Source organism: Piliocolobus tephrosceles, chromosome 7 (genome assembly GCF_002776525.5).
Source record: "Piliocolobus tephrosceles isolate RC106 chromosome 7, ASM277652v3, whole genome shotgun sequence".
NCBI classification, from domain to species: Eukaryota; Metazoa; Chordata; class Mammalia; order Primates; family Cercopithecidae; genus Piliocolobus; species Piliocolobus tephrosceles.
Window position 1 is genome coordinate 66,964,866 of NC_045440.1, and position 17,331 is coordinate 66,982,196.

General features: G+C 43.0%; 1 protein-coding gene across 1 annotated transcript in view; it reads left to right on the forward strand.

The window, feature by feature from the left end:
* The first annotated feature begins 4,455 nt into the window (after positions 1–4,455).
* DNAJC5B (DnaJ heat shock protein family (Hsp40) member C5 beta) overlaps positions 4,456–17,331 on the forward strand; it is a 127,827-nt gene continuing 114,951 nt past the window's right edge. Inside the window, exon 1 of the mRNA XM_023222408.2 lies at positions 4,456–4,919. The gene's annotated coding sequence lies outside the window, so the exon portion shown is untranslated. The remainder of the gene's footprint in view (positions 4,920–17,331) is intronic.

The window sequence follows — 17,331 nt, forward strand, 5'->3', positions numbered from 1 at the left end:
GTAGTTTTGCTGCTCCTTATATTGGAGGATGTTTAAAGTGAATGTAATATAGTAGGGGGTAATCTTCCATTGAGCTTGATAATTCTATCAGCAAAATGCCAGGGGAGAAGGAATATCATGTTCTCTTTGAATTGCATTTTTGCAACCTGAGATTCAAGTTCAGGTTTCTTGATGCACCCTTGGGCATTGAATATGAATTAATTATTGTGTCCAATTTCCTCCACCTAGCCCCTAAGGCAAGTGCAAACAAGCCATCAACATCACCCCCATGGCCACTAGAGATCATATCAAAGGAAAGCACAGAATGGCACAATGTTCCATTGGTAAGAAGTTGTTTTTTTTTTGAGACGGAGTCTCACTCTGTCACCCAGGCTGGAGTGCAGTGGCTCGATCTCGGTTCACTGCAATCTCCGCCCCCTGGGTTCAAGGGATTCTCCTGCTTCAGGCTCCTGAGTAGCTGGGATTACAGGTATGCACAAGCACACCCAGCTAATTTTTGTATTTTTAGTGGAGACGGGGTTTCATCATTTTGGCCAGGCTGGTCTCGAACTCCTGACCTCATGTGATCTGCCTACCTCAGCCTCCCAAAGTGCTAGGATTACCAGCATGAGCCACCTCACCTGGCCCAGTGGTAAGAATTTATCCATTGGGAAGGACTGAAGGGAGAGTCAGGCTGGCCCAAATTGGAAGCTATTTGATATCTTCTAATTTAATTCACACTTTCCAGGTGTGTATTAAATCACATCAAGAACCACTGTGTTCTGATTACAGGAGTAATTTCTTTTTTTTCCTTTTTTTCACTGTAGTAGCAACTAGCCAGGCATTAGCCAGGCACTGCCTATAAAGGAGAAGGCAGGCCTCATGCCAGGCTGCATGCTGCTAATGGGGTCGCCACCCGTTCTTAATGGGAAAATGGTTCTCTATGACAGGTGTGAGATTTTGGTCTCAAAGAATGACTCACAAAAGAAAAGCAAATATGGGTCTTTCTAAAGCTCTTGTTTCTCCAAAAGATTTTTAAAACCCTCAGACTATTTTATTTCCTATGATTTTTTAAGTCCCTAATAAATAATGATGGGTCCGTAATCCTAGCACTTTGGGAGGCTGAGGCGGGCAGATTACTTGAGGCCAGGAGTTCGAGACCAGCCTGGCCAACATGACAAAACCATCTCTACAAAAAATACAAACATTAGCAAGGCATGCATGGTGGTGCGCACCTGTGGCCCCAGTTACTCAAGAGGCTGAGGCACAAGAATCTCTTGAACCAACGAGGCAGAAGTTGCAGTGAGTGGAGATCGTGCCACTACACTCCAGCCTGGATGGCAGAGAGAGATACTGTCTCAAAAAAAAAAAAAAAAAACAACCCACAAAAATCAAAAAACAAAAAACCACAGAACAAAACAACCAAGTAAAAATGAAAAAATATAATGATGGGATTAATAAAGAAATTTCATTCTTTTGTCCTCTAAAATGTATGTGCCTGCTCTCAGATTGTCTTTTTGTCTTGGCTGCCATTCTGCATAAAATCTCTCGCTGAAGCACTCAAAAGACTAGTCCTATGGGAAGAAAAATAGAATAGCTTTTCCTATTCTTTTTATTGGAGATGTAAGTGAAAAACTTTCCTCTTAATGTAAGTTTTAGGGCAAAATTCTTGAGACAGACTTTATAAATCACCTATGAGTTTAATTCTGTACAAGGGAGTATTTTTAAAATAAAAATAATAAACATTATTATTAATAACAATGAATAATAATGGAAGCTAGCAGAGAGACTATACAGTAACATGGTCAAGAGGTGGATGAGAATCAGACAGACTGGCGTAGAATTCCAAGCTAGTAATGATCAAGACAGCGATTTTACTGCCTCTCTAGAGGCCATTATTATTGGTGATGGTTTGTTATTTCTTGTATGGCTAAGGTAATAGGTAGGTGAGGAGGAGGGAGGCCAAATACCAAGAGAAAGCTGGAGAGGCAGCCGGGACCAGATTATGAAAGGCCTTGCTTCTGAGTTTGGATTGAATTATAAGCTTGACATTCACTGGAAAAAATGTATCTTAGAGAGAATGACATACACCTTAGACATTCTGGCTCATGATGGAGAATGCATGGCTAGGGCAAGAGTGGAGACATGACCTGGTCCAGTGAGAGGCCACAATGTTAGAGACAGTGGAGATGGGAACAAATGGGTATGTTCTGAATTTATCTAGAAGTTAGAATCCGCAGGACATGGAGATTTGCTGGAAGTGTCAAGAATGAATACTACCTTACAGAATTAAAGACAAGGTGTGACTCTCCTGGTGTCTATTGTGTATTAACAGGGACCATGTGACACATGGTAACTTAATCTGAAAGAAGAGTAAATCTAGCTAGTTTTGTGCAGGCTTTTTGGACAAGACATCTTTCAGGCCCTGACTGGTTGCTCAGCCCATTGACCCACAGGACTGGCCATCAGAATACATTCAAGTGACTCATACTTTTTATAAGCTTTGGATTCGTAATTGAAAAATCTAAATCCTTCATGCTGTCTTTTAAGTACGATACTAATTTTTGTTTAGTAAAGATTGTTAATTATATTTTCTTTACTAAATCTATATCTTTATGTAAAAGAAGAAAAATTAATCTTTACTTTAAAAATCCTTATACAATATGCATGTGTGTATATATATATACGCACGTGTGTGTGTGTGTGTGTGTATATATATATACATCTATAATTTTTTTTTTTCTTTCAGATGGAGTCTCGCTCTGTTGCCAAGACTGGAGTGCAATGGCATGATCTCAGCTACTGCAACCTTCGCCTCCCAGGTTCAAGCGATTCTTCTGCCTCAGCATCCCGAGTAGCTTGGATTACAGGTGATCGCCACCATGCCCAGCTAATTTTTGTGTTTTTAGTAGAAATGGGGTTTTGCCATGTTGGCCAGGCTGGTCTCAAACTCCTGCCCTCAGGTGGTCCGCCCAACTCAGCCTTTCAAAGTGCTGGGATTACAGGTGTGAGCCACTATGCCTGGCCTATAAAAAGTATTTTTAAAATTTAAAAGCAATTTAAATATCTCGGCAAGTTACCAAAATCTCCAGTTGGTTAAATTGTAAGTAGCTGCATGGCCTGTTTGTAGCTTTCCCTTGGTGTGTTCTTTCTAAAGCATAAATCAATTTTGAAAGAAAAAGCCAATGTTTCAAGTGGTATTTACTGAATTCAGAGCCTTGATACAAGTATGGAAATAAGTATACCATGATTGGATAGTATTTAAAAAATCAGAATTAACAGCCCAGGTGTGGTGGCTCACGCCTGTAATCCCAGCACTTGGGGAGGCTGAGGTGGGCCGATACGAGGTCAGGAGATTGAGACCACCCTAGCCAACAGGGTGAAACCTCCTCTCTACTAAAATACAAAACAAAACAAAAAAATTAGCTGGGTGTGGAGGCGCGTGCCTATAGTCGCAGCTACTCGGGAGGCTGAGGCAGGGGAATAGCTTGAACCCGGGAGGCGGAGGTTGCAGTGAGCTGAGATTGCACCACTGCACTCCAGTCTAGCAACAGAGCAAGACTCCATCAAATAAATAAATAAATAAATAAATAAATAATAAAAAATCATAATTAACAAATATCCCATTCTGACTTTGCTATAATTTTTATGATTATTAATATATTTTAAAACCCTGTTTGCTTTTTTCCCCTGGAGACTGATTTTTGTCTCTTTCGTTAACTTTATTGTTTACACTGAGAAATAATTCCTCAAAGGTAAGAAAAAAAGTTACTTAAAGACTTAATATTGTTTTAACTTAATATATTACTTTACTATTCAAGCATTTGTTCTTTGATGACAATAAATTAACCCTAGCCTTTTTTTATAAAAAAGAAAAATCTGTATCATACTATTTATCTTTCTAACCTAGAGCATACCATTTAGGTCACATATACTTTCCAGAGTTATAAACCAGAATTTGTGTGTATTAACTTAGTAATATCTTTAATGAATTGACTATAGTCAATAAACAGTTAATGTTAATGATGATAACCACTTGCCTCTGTGTTATGCTACAGCTTACCTAGTACTTTTATTTTTTTAATCTTATTTATCATCTCAAATGGTCTGTAACATAAATGAACTAGGTATTAATCCTTCTTTTTAAATATGAGAAAACAGAAACTGAAGAACCAAGTATCTTCCTCAAATATCAACTATTGGTAAGGGGGAAAGTCAACCTTGAAAACAAGTTTCTGGGTAGTGCCTTTTTCTGTCACAAACCATTGTGTTTGTCAGTTGCGAGTTAGTAAGACCCAGGATATATTTTAGAAATAAATGAAAACAGATTCAAGATTATTCTTATACTAACATAACTTTTGTTTGCCTGCCACTGTCACCTTTTTGAATCAGAGAAAAAGTTTTGGACTTTTGGTTAATATTTTGCAGAACTGTGGCCAAACTTGCATCCCCCTATTGTTGTGGGTTGAACTATATAGCTCAAAAAAGATATGTCAACGTTCTCACACTCGGTACCTCAGAATGTGACCTTATTTGGAAATAGGGTAATTGTAGACGCGATGAGTTAAGCTGAGGTCCTGCTGGAGTAGTGTGGGCCCTGAATCCAATATAATTTTTGTCATTGTAACAAAGAATACCATGTGAAGAGACAGAGATGCACAGAAGAAGACAGCCATATGAAGATGGAAGCAGAGGTTGGAGTTGCACTGTCACAAGCCAAGAAATGCCTGAGGCCACCAGAAGCTGAAAAGAGGCAAGAATAATCCTCCCCAGAGGTGTCAGAGGGAGCATGCCTCTGCTGGTGCCTTGATTTCAACCTGTATACAGCCTGCAGAACTGTGAGACAATACAACTCTATTTTCTTAAGCCACCCGGTCTGTGGTACCTGGTTATGGCAGTCCTAGGAAACTAATACACCTATGGAAGTGCACTGTGTTTGGGTAAGTGTGGTTTTAAAGAGAATACGGCTGGGTGCGGTGGCTCACGCCTGTAATCGCAGCACTTTGGGAGGCTGAGGTGGGCAGATCACCTGAGGTCAGGAGTTTAAGACCAGCCTGGCCAACATGGCAAAACCCCATCTCTACTAAAAAATACAAAAATTAGCTGGGCGCAGTGGCACATGCCTGTAATCCCAGCTACTCGGGAGGCTGAGGCAGGAGAATCACTTGAACCTGGGAGGCGGAGGTTGCCGTGAGCTGAGATCACACCACTGCACTCCAGCCTTGGCAACAGAGCTAGACTCCATCTCAAAAATAAAATAAAATAAATAAATAAATAACGATTTCTTCAAAGCTGTACAGAAGTCTGTGGTTGCTGACTATGAAATTTTGTGGCTAGCTAGACATCTGCAAAGTTCATCATCAATGTTCATTAAGGGTCCTAGTGCCTTACCCATGTAATCTGAGTCTTGGGAAGGCTGTTTAAGATGGCACAAATTGCCAGAGTGACCAAGGCAATCAGGCAGCGATGAAGGGCCTGAGCAAGGAGTCTGCCTCCAAAGATTGCCCCAAGAAAAGTTAGGATTGGGTATTTCCAGGGCAAGTGATCCCTGACTTAGCTCTAGAATTCTCAGCTGGAAGTGAGGCTCCAGTGGAGCATTGGGATTCTTGGCCATCTCTGTATTTCAAGGACCTGTCTTAGGCACAGTGGATATCAGGACAAAAGTGCAGGACTTTGGGGTCAATACTTGAAGGGCAAGCAGTGGACTGATGGTGACTGCTGAAGACCCAGTGGACAGACTTGTAATTTCATTAATGAATTCATACAAATACATGGGAATGGGAAATGCTGGTACCTCAGCTATGGATTTGCAGATCCTGGGCTAAACATGTCACCTATAGGCTAACAGTTGATGGTGGTATTGTTTCAAAACAGAATAATCCAGAACGTTTAGCAGTTTGTTTATAATTTAGATCCCAAGAGTCCTAGTCTAGGAAAGATTCATCCCTACAACCCCCGACCCACCAGTCAGCTGAGGGCTTGTAGCAGTCAGGATCCTGGGAGAAAGGAGGTGACACTCTCTAGCTGAGTAATTAAGGTGAGTAATTAAGGTGATTTTAGTAAAAGTACTATTTGCAAATGTGTTGGCAGGATTTAAAAAGAGCAACAAAAGGCTGTGCCCTACTTTAGGCTAGTCACAGCAGGGAGCCATTTCCACATCTTGGTGGGAAGGGACAGAGGAAGGGAGAAGTTACCAAGGCTGGGAGACAGCTGCTGTCTCCAAGGCTGCTGCCAGGAGCTGTGCATTCAGGAGAGGCCTGCACAAAATCCACAGGGCCTGGATGGAGCAGTGTCAGGGCAATAAATCCTAAGCCTCACTCTCCCCTTACTCCATCTCCTGCTAGAGACTCTCACTGGTGAACCCCAGCTAGAAGTAGGAGGGCAAGGGAACCCATGCGTGTGATCTACACAGTTAGCTTTCGGGGATGCAGAACAAAATGAGGACTGTGGATGGAGGGAATAGCCAAGTAAATGAAGATAACCAGCACAGGCAACCAGGATCCTTCCAATTGCAAGTGACAGAACCCTATCATAAACTAACTTAGATAAAAAAGGAAATTGATTGGAAGTTGCTATGGTTTGAAGGTTTGTGTCCTTCCAAAATTCACGTTGAAGCATAATCTCCAATACAGCAGTGTTAAATAGTGTGGCCCTTTGGAGGTGATCAAGTCATGAGGACAGAGTCCTCATGGATGGATTCAGTGACCTTATAGAAGAGGTTAAAGGGAGCTCCCTGCCCCTTCCACCATGTGAGGACACAACAACAAGGCACCATCTATGGAGCAGAGGACTAGCCCTTACCAGTCACTGAATCTACTGGCACCTTGATCTTGGCTTCCCCACCTCCAGAACTGTGAAAAATAAATTTCTGTTCTTTGTAAGTTACCCAGTGTTAGGCATTTTGTCACAGCAGCCCAAAAGGGCCAAAACAGAATTTGGTAGTGAGAAATGGGATGTTGCTATAAATACCTGAAAATGTGGAAGTAGCTTTGGAACTGGGTAACAGGTAGAGGCTGGAAAAGTTTAGAAGTGAACACTAGAAAAAAACCTATATTGTCATGAACAGGATATTAAGGGTGATTTTGGTGAGGGCTCAGAAGAAGAGGTGGGCAGTAGAGAATTCTTCAATCTTCTTAGTGATTAAGAAATAATTAACAGAATGTTGGTAGAAATATGAACAGTAAGGGCCATTCTGATGAAGTCTTAGATGGAAATGAGAAACATGATACTGGAGATGGAGTAAAAGCCATCCTTGTTATAAAGCGAAAAAAAACTTGGCTGAACTGTATTTGTGTCCTAGTGTTTTGCGGTAAGCAGAACTTAAGAGTGATGAATTAGGATATTTGGTGGAAGAAATCTCTAAGCAAAGTGTTGAGGATGCAGCTTGGCTTCTCTTAACTGCTTATAGTAAAATGTGAGAAGAGAGAAGCAAATTAAAGACAGAATTTTAACCACAAAGAAGACAGAACATAATGATTTGGAAAACTCTCATCCTGGCCAGGTAGTAAAGAATAAGAAAGTATGCCTGGCAGAGAAAACCAAGGGTGTGGCCAAAAGATTATTTGATGAGGAGATTAGCATGAATGAAGGAAGCCATGTGCTATTCATCAAGACAATGGAAGAATGATGCTGAAGGCATTTTGGAGATCTTTGGGGCTGCCACTCCCATCACAGGCCCAGAGTGCCAGAGCCTTGAGGGCAGAACGGGTTCCAATGGAAGAGCCCAGATGGAAGTGCCCATGTGACCTCGAGACTCCTGCCTAGGGCCACCTTAAGTTCCTGCCCTCACGTTCCAGTGTAGAGCTCCTCTGGTGCCCCACATGTGGCTCCAGTAGGCCCATGTGCAGGGTGGTCAGCTATGGCCACACCTCTAGAGGGCACAAGTGGTAAACCCTGCCAGCATCCACGTGGTGCTAACTCTTACAGGCACAAAGAATGCAAGAGCTTGGGGGCATGGCTACCTCCACCTAGATTTCAAAGGATGTCCTGAAGATACTTGGGGCCTAGGCAGAGAATTGCTGCAAGTCTGGAGCCACTGCAGAGAGCTCCCACCAGGGCAATCCCTAGTGGAGTCATAGGAGTGGGGCACCCCTGAGACCCCAGAACTCTAGTGTTACCATCATGCAGGTCAGCCTGGAAAAGCCACAGGTACATGACTCCAGTGTGTGAGAGCTACTGCATGGGCGGCACCAAACAAAGCCATAAGGGCAGGGCTTACCAGAACTTTGGGGGTCCAACTGTACCCCCTGTGTCCAGAAGGTGGGGCGTGTAGTTAAAGAAGATTATTCTGGACACTTAAGATTTAATGTTTGTCCTGATGGATTTTGGGTTTGGTTGGCATCTGTTACTTTTTCTTGTTTTCTCTTTCTCCCCTTGGAATGGGAATGTCTGTTCTATGCCTGTCTAAGCATTGTGTTTTGCAAGCAAATTTTTTTGACTTCACAGACTCACAGCAGGAGGGGGAATTTGACTCAGGATGAATCATACCTCGAGTGTCACCCATATCTGATTTAGAGGAGACTCTTTAGACTTTTAAGTTGATACTGGAACAAGTTAAGACTTGGGGGCTATTGGGATGGAATGAATGCATTTCGTATGGGAGAAGGACTTGAATTTTAGTGAGCAAGGGGTGAAAGACTATGATTTGAATGTTTGTGCCTCCTCCAAAATTCATGTTGAAACTTACTCTCCAGTGCAACAGCATTAAGTGGTGGGTCTTTAGGAGGTGATTCAGTCATGAGGGCAGAGGTCTCATGGATGGAATCAGTGACCTTATATAAGAGGTTGAAGGGAGCTCCATTGCCCTACCACCATGTAAGGGTGCAGCAAGAAGTCATCACATTGCGGCTGAGAGCAAGGCCTCACGAGACCTGAATCTTCTGGTGCTCCAATCTTGGCCTCCTCAGCCTCCAGACCTGTGAAAAATAAATTTCTGTTCTTTATAAATTGCCCAGTCTTAGATATTAGGTTATCGCAGCACAGACTGAGGCAGAAATTGGTAGTGAGAAGTGGGGTGAGCGCTATAATAAATACCTGGAAATATGGAAGTGGCTTTGAAACTGGGTTATGGGTAGAGACTAGAACAGTCTTAAAGTAAATACTGAAAAAAAAAAAAAAGGCTGTATTGCCGTGAACAGAGCACTAAGGGTGATTCTGGTGAACACTCAGAAGAAAAAAGATCCTTGATCTTCTTAGGGATTATTTAAGTGGTTCTGATCAGAATGCTGGTGGAAACATGGACAGAAAAGGCTATTTTGATGAGTTCTTAGAAATTAAAACAAGGTATTGGAAACTGGGGGAATGGCCATCCTTGTTACCAGATGGCCAAGAACTGAATTATGTCCATGTCCTACACTTTGTGGAAGTCAGAATTTAAGAGTGATAAACTAGGATATGTGGCAGAAGAAATATCTAGGCAGCAAAATATTCAGGGCAGTGCATGGCTTCTTTTAACTGCTTATAAAAATGTGAGAAGATGAGAAAATGTGAAAAGAAAAATGATTTAAAGACAGAATTTATCATTAAAAGGGAAGTAGAAGTTAAAGATTTGAAAAATGTTCAGCCTGCCATGTAAAGAATGAAAATAAGTGTGTTCAGGAGAGAACACCAAGGGTGTGGCCAAGCAACCATTTGATGAGGAGATTAGTATAGACAGGAGGAAGCCAGGTGCTATTCATCAAGAATATGGATGGGAGAATGACCCTGAAGGCATTCTGAAGATCTTAGAGGCTACCAAGCCCATTACAAGCCAGAGTGACAGGGCCTTGAGGGCAGAATTGTTTCCAGGAAAGAATCCAGGATTCCCATGGAATATAGGAGTTCACATAGGCCATCTTAAAAGTCTCTGCTCCCAGGATTCTTGTGCAGTCCTTCTCACCTGCCCCAGTTGTGGTTTAACCAGGCACATGTGGCTTGGAATACCTCTCTGTAAGGTACAGGTCATAAATCTTAGTGGCATCCATGTGGTGTTAATTCTGCAGGCTAGCAGAATGCAAGTGCTGTTAAGGTATGGCTGCCTCCAGTTAGATTTCAAAGGATGCCTTAGAGACCTGCGGAGCCTAGACAGACAACTGTCACAGGAGCAGGGGTGCCAAAGAGAGCCCCCACTAGAGAGATGCTTATTGGAGTTAAGAGGGGAGGGCCACTGTAGAAAGCTACCTCTAGGGCAGGGCTCAGTGGAGCCATGGGAACAGGGCTGCCCCCAAGACTCCAGACCTGTGGAGCCACCAGTGTGCAACACCCGCCTAAGAGAGCCACAGGCACCTGACTCTAACCTGTGAGCGCTTTAGTGTGTGTAGTGTCCAGCAAAGCCATGGAGACAAGGCTGCCAAGAGACTTGGAGGTTTAACCCCTGTCCCAGTGTGTCCAGAATCCAGGAAATGGTGTCTAAGAAGATTATTCTGTAGCCTCAAGATTTAATGTTGTTTGCCTTGTTGGGTTTTGGTCTTACTTGGAATCTGTTACCCTTTATTCTTTCCAATTTCTCCTTTTTGGAATAGAAACGTCCAAATTGTATTTTGGAAGCACATAACCTGTTTGGTTTTGCAGGCTCACAGCTGGAAGGAACTTTGTCTCAGGGTGAATTGTGCCTTGAGTATTATCTATATCTGATTTAGATGAGACTCTAGACTTTAAACTTTTGAGTTGATGCTGGAATGAGTTAAGACTTTTGAGAGATGGAATGAATGTATTTTGCAATTGAGAGGGACATGAATTTAGGGGAGCCAGAGTGGAATGCTGTGGTTTGAATATGTCTCTTCCAAAATTCAGGAGTTGAAACTTAAAGGCAATGTGATAGTGTCAAGAGGTAGGGCCTTTAAGAGGTGATTGGGTCATGAGAGCTCTTCCTCTCATGAATGGGACTAAGGCCCTTATGGAAGAGGCTTCAGGCCAGGCATGGTGGCTCACGCCAATAATCCCAGCACTTTGGGAAGCCGAGGCAGGTGGATCACTTGAGGTCAAGAGTTTGAGACCACTTGGCTAACATGGCAAAACTCTGTCTCTACTAAAAATACAAAAATTAGCCAGGTGTGGTGGCACATGCCTGTTGTCCCAGCTACTCAGGAGGCTAAGGCCAGAGAATCTCACTTGAACCCAGGAGGTGGAGGTTGCAGTGAGCTGAGATTGCACCACTGTACTCCAGCCTGGGAGACAGAGTGAGACTCCATCTCAAAAATAATAATAATAATTAATTAATTAATTAAAAAAAAGAGGTTTCACACAGTGTTTGCTTCTCTTGCCCTTCCACCTTCTGCCATGTGAGGACACAGTGTTTCTCCCTTCTGGGGATGCAACAATAATGCACCATCCTGGAAGCAGAGAGCAGCCCTCACCAGACAACTGAACCAGTAGCACCTTGATTTTGGACTTCCTAGTCTCCAGAATTGTGAGAAAATAAATTTATGTTCTTTATAAATTACCCCATCTCGGGCATTTTGTTATAGCAGCATAAATATACTATATTAGGCCATTCTTGCATTGCTATAAAGAAATACCTGAGACTGGGTAATTTATAAAGAAAAGAGATTTAATTGCCTCACAGTTCCATAGGCTTCATGAGAAGCATGGTGCTGATGTCTGCTCAGCTTGTGCTGAGGCCTTAGGAAGCTTACAGTCATGGCAGTAAGTAAAGTAGGAGCATGCATTTCACATGGTGAAAGCAGGAACAAGAGAGAGAGTTGGCAGGGTGGTCCCACACAGTTCTAAATGACAAGATCTCGTGACAACTCACTCACTATCACAAGAATAGCACCAAGGGGATGGTGCTAATCCATTCATGAGAAATCTACCCCTGTGATTCAATCACCTCCCGCCAGGACCCACCTCCAACATTAGGGTTTACAATTCAACATGAGATTTGGGTGGGGGCAAATATACAAATTATATCGCAGGCTGAGGCAAACACTCTCTGATATGGTTTGGCTGTGTCCCCACCCAAATCTTATCTTGAATTGTACTCCCATAATTCCCACATGTTGTGGGAGGGACCTGGTGGGAGATAATTAAATCACGGGGATGGTTTCCCCCATACTGTTCTCATCATAGTGAATAAGTCTCATGAGATCTGATGGTTTTATCAGGGTTTCTGCTTTTGCATCTTCCTCATTCTCTCTTTGCCTGCTGTTATCCACATAAGATTTGACTTGCTCCTCTTTGCCTTCCGCCATGATTGTGAGGCTTCCTGAGCCATGTGGAACTGTAAGTCCAGTTAAACCCCTTCTTTTGTAAATTGCCCAGTCTCAGGTATGTCTTTATCAGCAGCATGAAAATGGACTAATACAGTAAATTTGTACCAGTGAAGTGGGTTGTTGTTGAAGAGATACCCCAAAATCTGGAAGCGACTTTGGAACTGGGTAAGGGGCAGAGGTTGGAACAGTTTGGAGGGCTCAGAAGAAGACAGGAAAATGTGGGAAAGTTTGGAACTCCCTAGAGACTTGTTGAATGGCTTTGACAAAAATGCTGATAATGATATGGACAATGAAATCCAGGCTGAGTTGGTCTCAGATGGAGATGAGGAACTTACTGGGAACTAGAGCAAATGTGACTCTTGATATGTTTTAGCAAAGAGACTGGTGGCATTTTGCCCCTGCCCTAGAGATCTGTAGAACTTTGAACTTGAGAGAGATGATTTAGGATATCTGGCAGAAGAAATTTCTAAATAGCAAAGCATTCAAGATGTGACTTGGGTGCTGTTAAAAACATTCAGTATTAAAAGGGAAACAGAGCATAAAAGTTTAGAAAATTTGCAGCCTGACAATGAGGCAGAAATTTACATAAGTCACGAGGCACAGAATGTTAATCCCTAAGACAATGGGGAAAATATTTCTAGGGCATGTCAGAGGTCTTCATGGCAGCTCCTCCCATCACAGGTCTGGAGGCATAGGAAGAAAAAGTGGTTTCATGGGCGAGGTCCAGCATCCCCGAGCTGTGTGCAGCCAAGGGACTTGATGCCCTGCATTCCAGCTGCTCCAACCACGGCTGAAAGGGGCCAACATAGAGCTCAGGCCATGGCTTCAGATGGTGCAAGCCCCAAGCCTTGGCAGCTTCCATGTGGTATTGAGCCTGTGGGTGCACAGAAGTCAAGAATTGAGGTTTTGGAACCTCTACCTAGATTTCAGAAGATGTATGGAAATGCCTGGATACCCAGGCAGAAGTTTGCTGCAGGGGTGGGGCTCTCATGGAAAACCTCTGCTAGGGCAGTGCAGAAGGGAAATGTGGGGTCAGAGCCCCCACACAGAGTCTCTACTGGGGCACTGCCTAGTGGAGCTGTGAGAAAAGGGCCCCTATCCCCCAGACTGTGAACGGTAGATCCACTGGCAGCTTGCACCATGCACTTGGAAAAGCCGCAGACTCTCAACACCAGTCCGTGAGAGTGACTGGGAGGGATGCTGCACCCTGCAAAGCCACAAGGGTAGAGCTGCCCAAGACTATGGGAACCTGCCTTTTCATCAGTGTGACCTGGATGTGTGACATGGAGTCAAAGGAGTTAACTTTGGAGCTCTAAGATTTGACTGCCTCTCTGGATTTCGGATTTGCATGGGGCCTGTAGCCCTTTTGTTTTGGCCAATTTCTCCCATTTGGAATGGCTCTATTTACCCAATGTCTGCATCCCCTTTGTATCTAGGAAATAACTAGCTTCCTTTTGATTTTACAGGCTCATGGGCGGAAGGGACTTGCCTTTCTCAGATGAGACTTTGGACTGTGGACTTTTGAGTTAATGCCAAAATGAGTTAAGACTTCGGGGGACTGTTGGGAAGGCATGATTGGTTTTGAAATGTGAGGACATGAGATTTGGCAGGAACCAGGGTGGAATGATATGGTTTAGCTCTGTGTCCCCACCCAAATCTCATCTTGAATTGTACTCCCATAATTCCCACATGTTGTGGGAGGGTCCTGGTGGGAGATAATTGAATCATGGAGGCGGTTTTCCCCATACTGTTCTCATGGTAGTGAATAAGTCTGACGAGATCTCATGGTTTTATCAGGGGTTTCTGCTTTTGCAACTTCCTCATTCTCTCTTTGCCTGCTGCCATCCACGTACGATGTGACTTGCTCCTCTTTGCTTTCCATCATGATTGTGAGGCTTCTCCAGCCATGTGGAACTGTAAGTCCAATTAAACCTCTTTCCTTTGTAAATTGCCCAGTCTCAGGTATCTCTTTCAGCAGTGTGAAAATGGACTAATACACTCCCTATGAAAATTGTGTCCTAAGAGTGCAATTCATTTGCTGTTCTCTGGGAACAGCCTATGTCACCATGTCTGGATGACTCCTTTTCTTTCATCTCCTACCTTTCCTGATCCTACTAATCACTAGAGACCCTGCTCAAGTCTCACCATCTCCATCAGAACATCCCTGCTCCATCCAGGGGAAAGGAAACTTTCTGCCCCTGCTCTTCTGCTATGTATCAGAAAGCTGTTTACACATCTGTCAAGGCCAGCTTTTCATCACAACTAGTGATCTACATCAGTCTCCCTCATGAAACTGCAAGATCCTAAAGGGAAAGTCTCCTATATTCTGGACACACCGCCATAACCTACATGTCCACATGCACACCCACACTTGTGCTTGGCACTGGGCTTGTGTGTTTTTGATGGAAGGAATCTTGGGAGCTGTGGGAAGGAATGAGGACTTGACTCTCATTTTGTGCCCTCCCCCCACTTCACATACCCTCACTAGCTTTCTCCTTCTTCCCATGCCTCCTGTCTGCTCTTGGCTTTTCAGTGGTTGGTTATAAATATGATCACTTTTCTTATCCACATTGGGATAGATTTAAGATTGAACTTTGACTTTTCAAAGCATGTGCCTAAGACACTGAGCTTGTAAATCTACCCTGGTTAAACATGTGACAAGTGTTGTAAAGCAAATGTGACTGTATTTCCTTTTAGAAACTGATGTTCCTCATAAATGTCAGAACTGAAATTTTTTAGGGAATGATATTTTTACAAGAACTTTTAGCAAAGTGTTGATTATTTAGCCACATTAGTCAAAGGTATATAGGATCAAACATCATTTGCCTATCCAAAGGGAGAGCTCAGCCTGACCTTGGCAGCTGTGGTTGCATTATAACTTCTTTTGTTCAGAGACATTTTGCTTTGAAAATGGTTTCCACTTCACTGTTCAGAAACAGAAGTAAAACTGTTCATAGAGTGGATTGAGGGTCAACGGGCTTTCCTTCTTTCTTTTTTGGTGTTAACCACAGATGTCTTTAACTGAACATGGCCTTTCTAAATGACCCTTTCAGTTTCTATAGCTACTACTTTGTGCACTAAAGTTCAACAGCTTGTGGGCTGGCCAATTTGACTTGGTAACCCCCTAAGCACACTGTGGAACAAAGTAAAAGACATAACATCTCCGTGAAGAGAGCTGCTGAAATTCAGGTAAACAACAAGCCCTGAGTTTTATGACGACCAGTTAATAGTACATCTCTTCCGGGCCCTAGTAATCAACCAAAATGCAGCTTCTAATTATTAAAGCCACCATCTTCGTTTGTCCAACTAGGTAAAAGAGAGAATGTTAACCTTTCTGTCACTTCCGGGACATCAAAAAAGCAATTCCCCCTCCCTCTTCTTTTCTCTATCAAACTAAGAAGGAGAAAGAAAAGAAGGAAGGAAAAAACCTGAATATTTTCTACAATCAAACAAGGGAAATTTTAACAACTTTTCAAGAATAAGTGTAATGTTTCCCAGACAAGAATCTTTAATACAGTTGAGCAAACCAGAAACTCTAAACTATTCCTCTTTTAGCACTCAGCCCCCATAATGACATATTATTGAATCCACATTTTGACACTAATTGTGATAATTTTTCTAGAAGCAAAATGGAGCAGCAGTACAACGGATGTGATGACATTCAAAGTGGTTGGGACGTGTTGCCTGACAGAGGACCAAGAAGGAGCATTGAAGATGGTTTTGCAAGTTTAAGCCTAATGATTGGGAGAATGTGTAACCGAAGTAGGAAATCAACAGGGGAGCTAGTTTTATGAAGCAGTTGCTTAGTTCAAGTTTAAATGTTGGGTTTGAGGTAGAGACAGCAGTATGTTCAGTGGAGGCCTACGGGAACAGATAAAATGGAACCTACAAGATATTGGACATAAAGTATAATGCTGCTTCTGGTGCTGCTCCCTAAGATATGTTTTGCATAGGAAGTACAATGGTCTTTCTTAAAATAGGGTGTATAGAGTGTTTCAGAGAGCCAAATGATTACATATTTATGGTCTGTACTTGTCGAAAGTGAGGCCTGAAAATTTTGGGGGATTGGTAATAATGGCCCTGTATTAGTCATTTTTTGCATCACTACGAAGAAGTACCTGAGGCTGAGAAATTTATAAAGAAAAGAGGTTTAATTGGCTCATGGTTCTGCAGGCTGTGCATGAAGCATGGTGCCAGCATCTGCTTCTGGTTGGGACCTCGGGAAGCTTCCAATCATGGCAGAAGATGAAGCAGTATCAGGTGCATCATGTGGTCAGAGTGGGAATAAGAGAGAGAAGGGGGAGGTCCCAGACTCTTTTAAACAACCAGATCTCGAATGAATTAACCAACTGAGAACTCACTCATCACCATGGGGATGGCACTAAGCCATTCATGAAGAATCCACCTCCATGATCCATCACCTCCCACCAGGCCCCACCTCCATCACTGGGGATTGTATTGAGATTTGGAGGTAACAAACATCTAAAGCATATTAGTGCCCCAAAATAAATTAACACTCCATGCCAGGAAGGATAAAAACACCCAGAAGTATGCCCCCAAGCCAGGAAGAAGGGAATCTAAGCTGGATAATGCTGATACAATTCCCACAACCACACTACGTGTTGCCACCGACTTTCTCTTTTTTTGAGACAGAGTCTCGCTCTGTCACCCAGGCTGGAGTACAGTGGCGTCATCTTGGCTCACTGCAAGCTCTGCCTCCCAGGTTCATGCCATTCTCCTGCCTCAGCCTCTCAAGTAGCTGAGACTATAGGTGCCCACCACCACACCTGGTTAATTTTTTGTATGTTTAATAGAGACGGGGTTTCACCGTGTTAGCCAGGATGGTCTTGATCTTGTGACCACATGATCCACCCGCCTCGGCCTCCCAAAGTGCTGGGATTACAGCCATGAGCCACCATGCCTGGCCAGGTGTTGCCACCAACTTCTGAGTGAGAAAGAAGCAGCATATCCAGAATCACCTACATATTTACATCCAAGTTACTTGTTTAATAAACCAGATGTAGCTGTCATTCCCAATAAATCCTTTGCCACATCCCTAAGTTAAGGAACATATCTATAAATTATGTGAAGCTTGTGTTGCACTAGGGTTGATCCCATGCATGTCATCATTCAGCTGGAGGTTGAGAAGGTAAGGTTTTCAGAA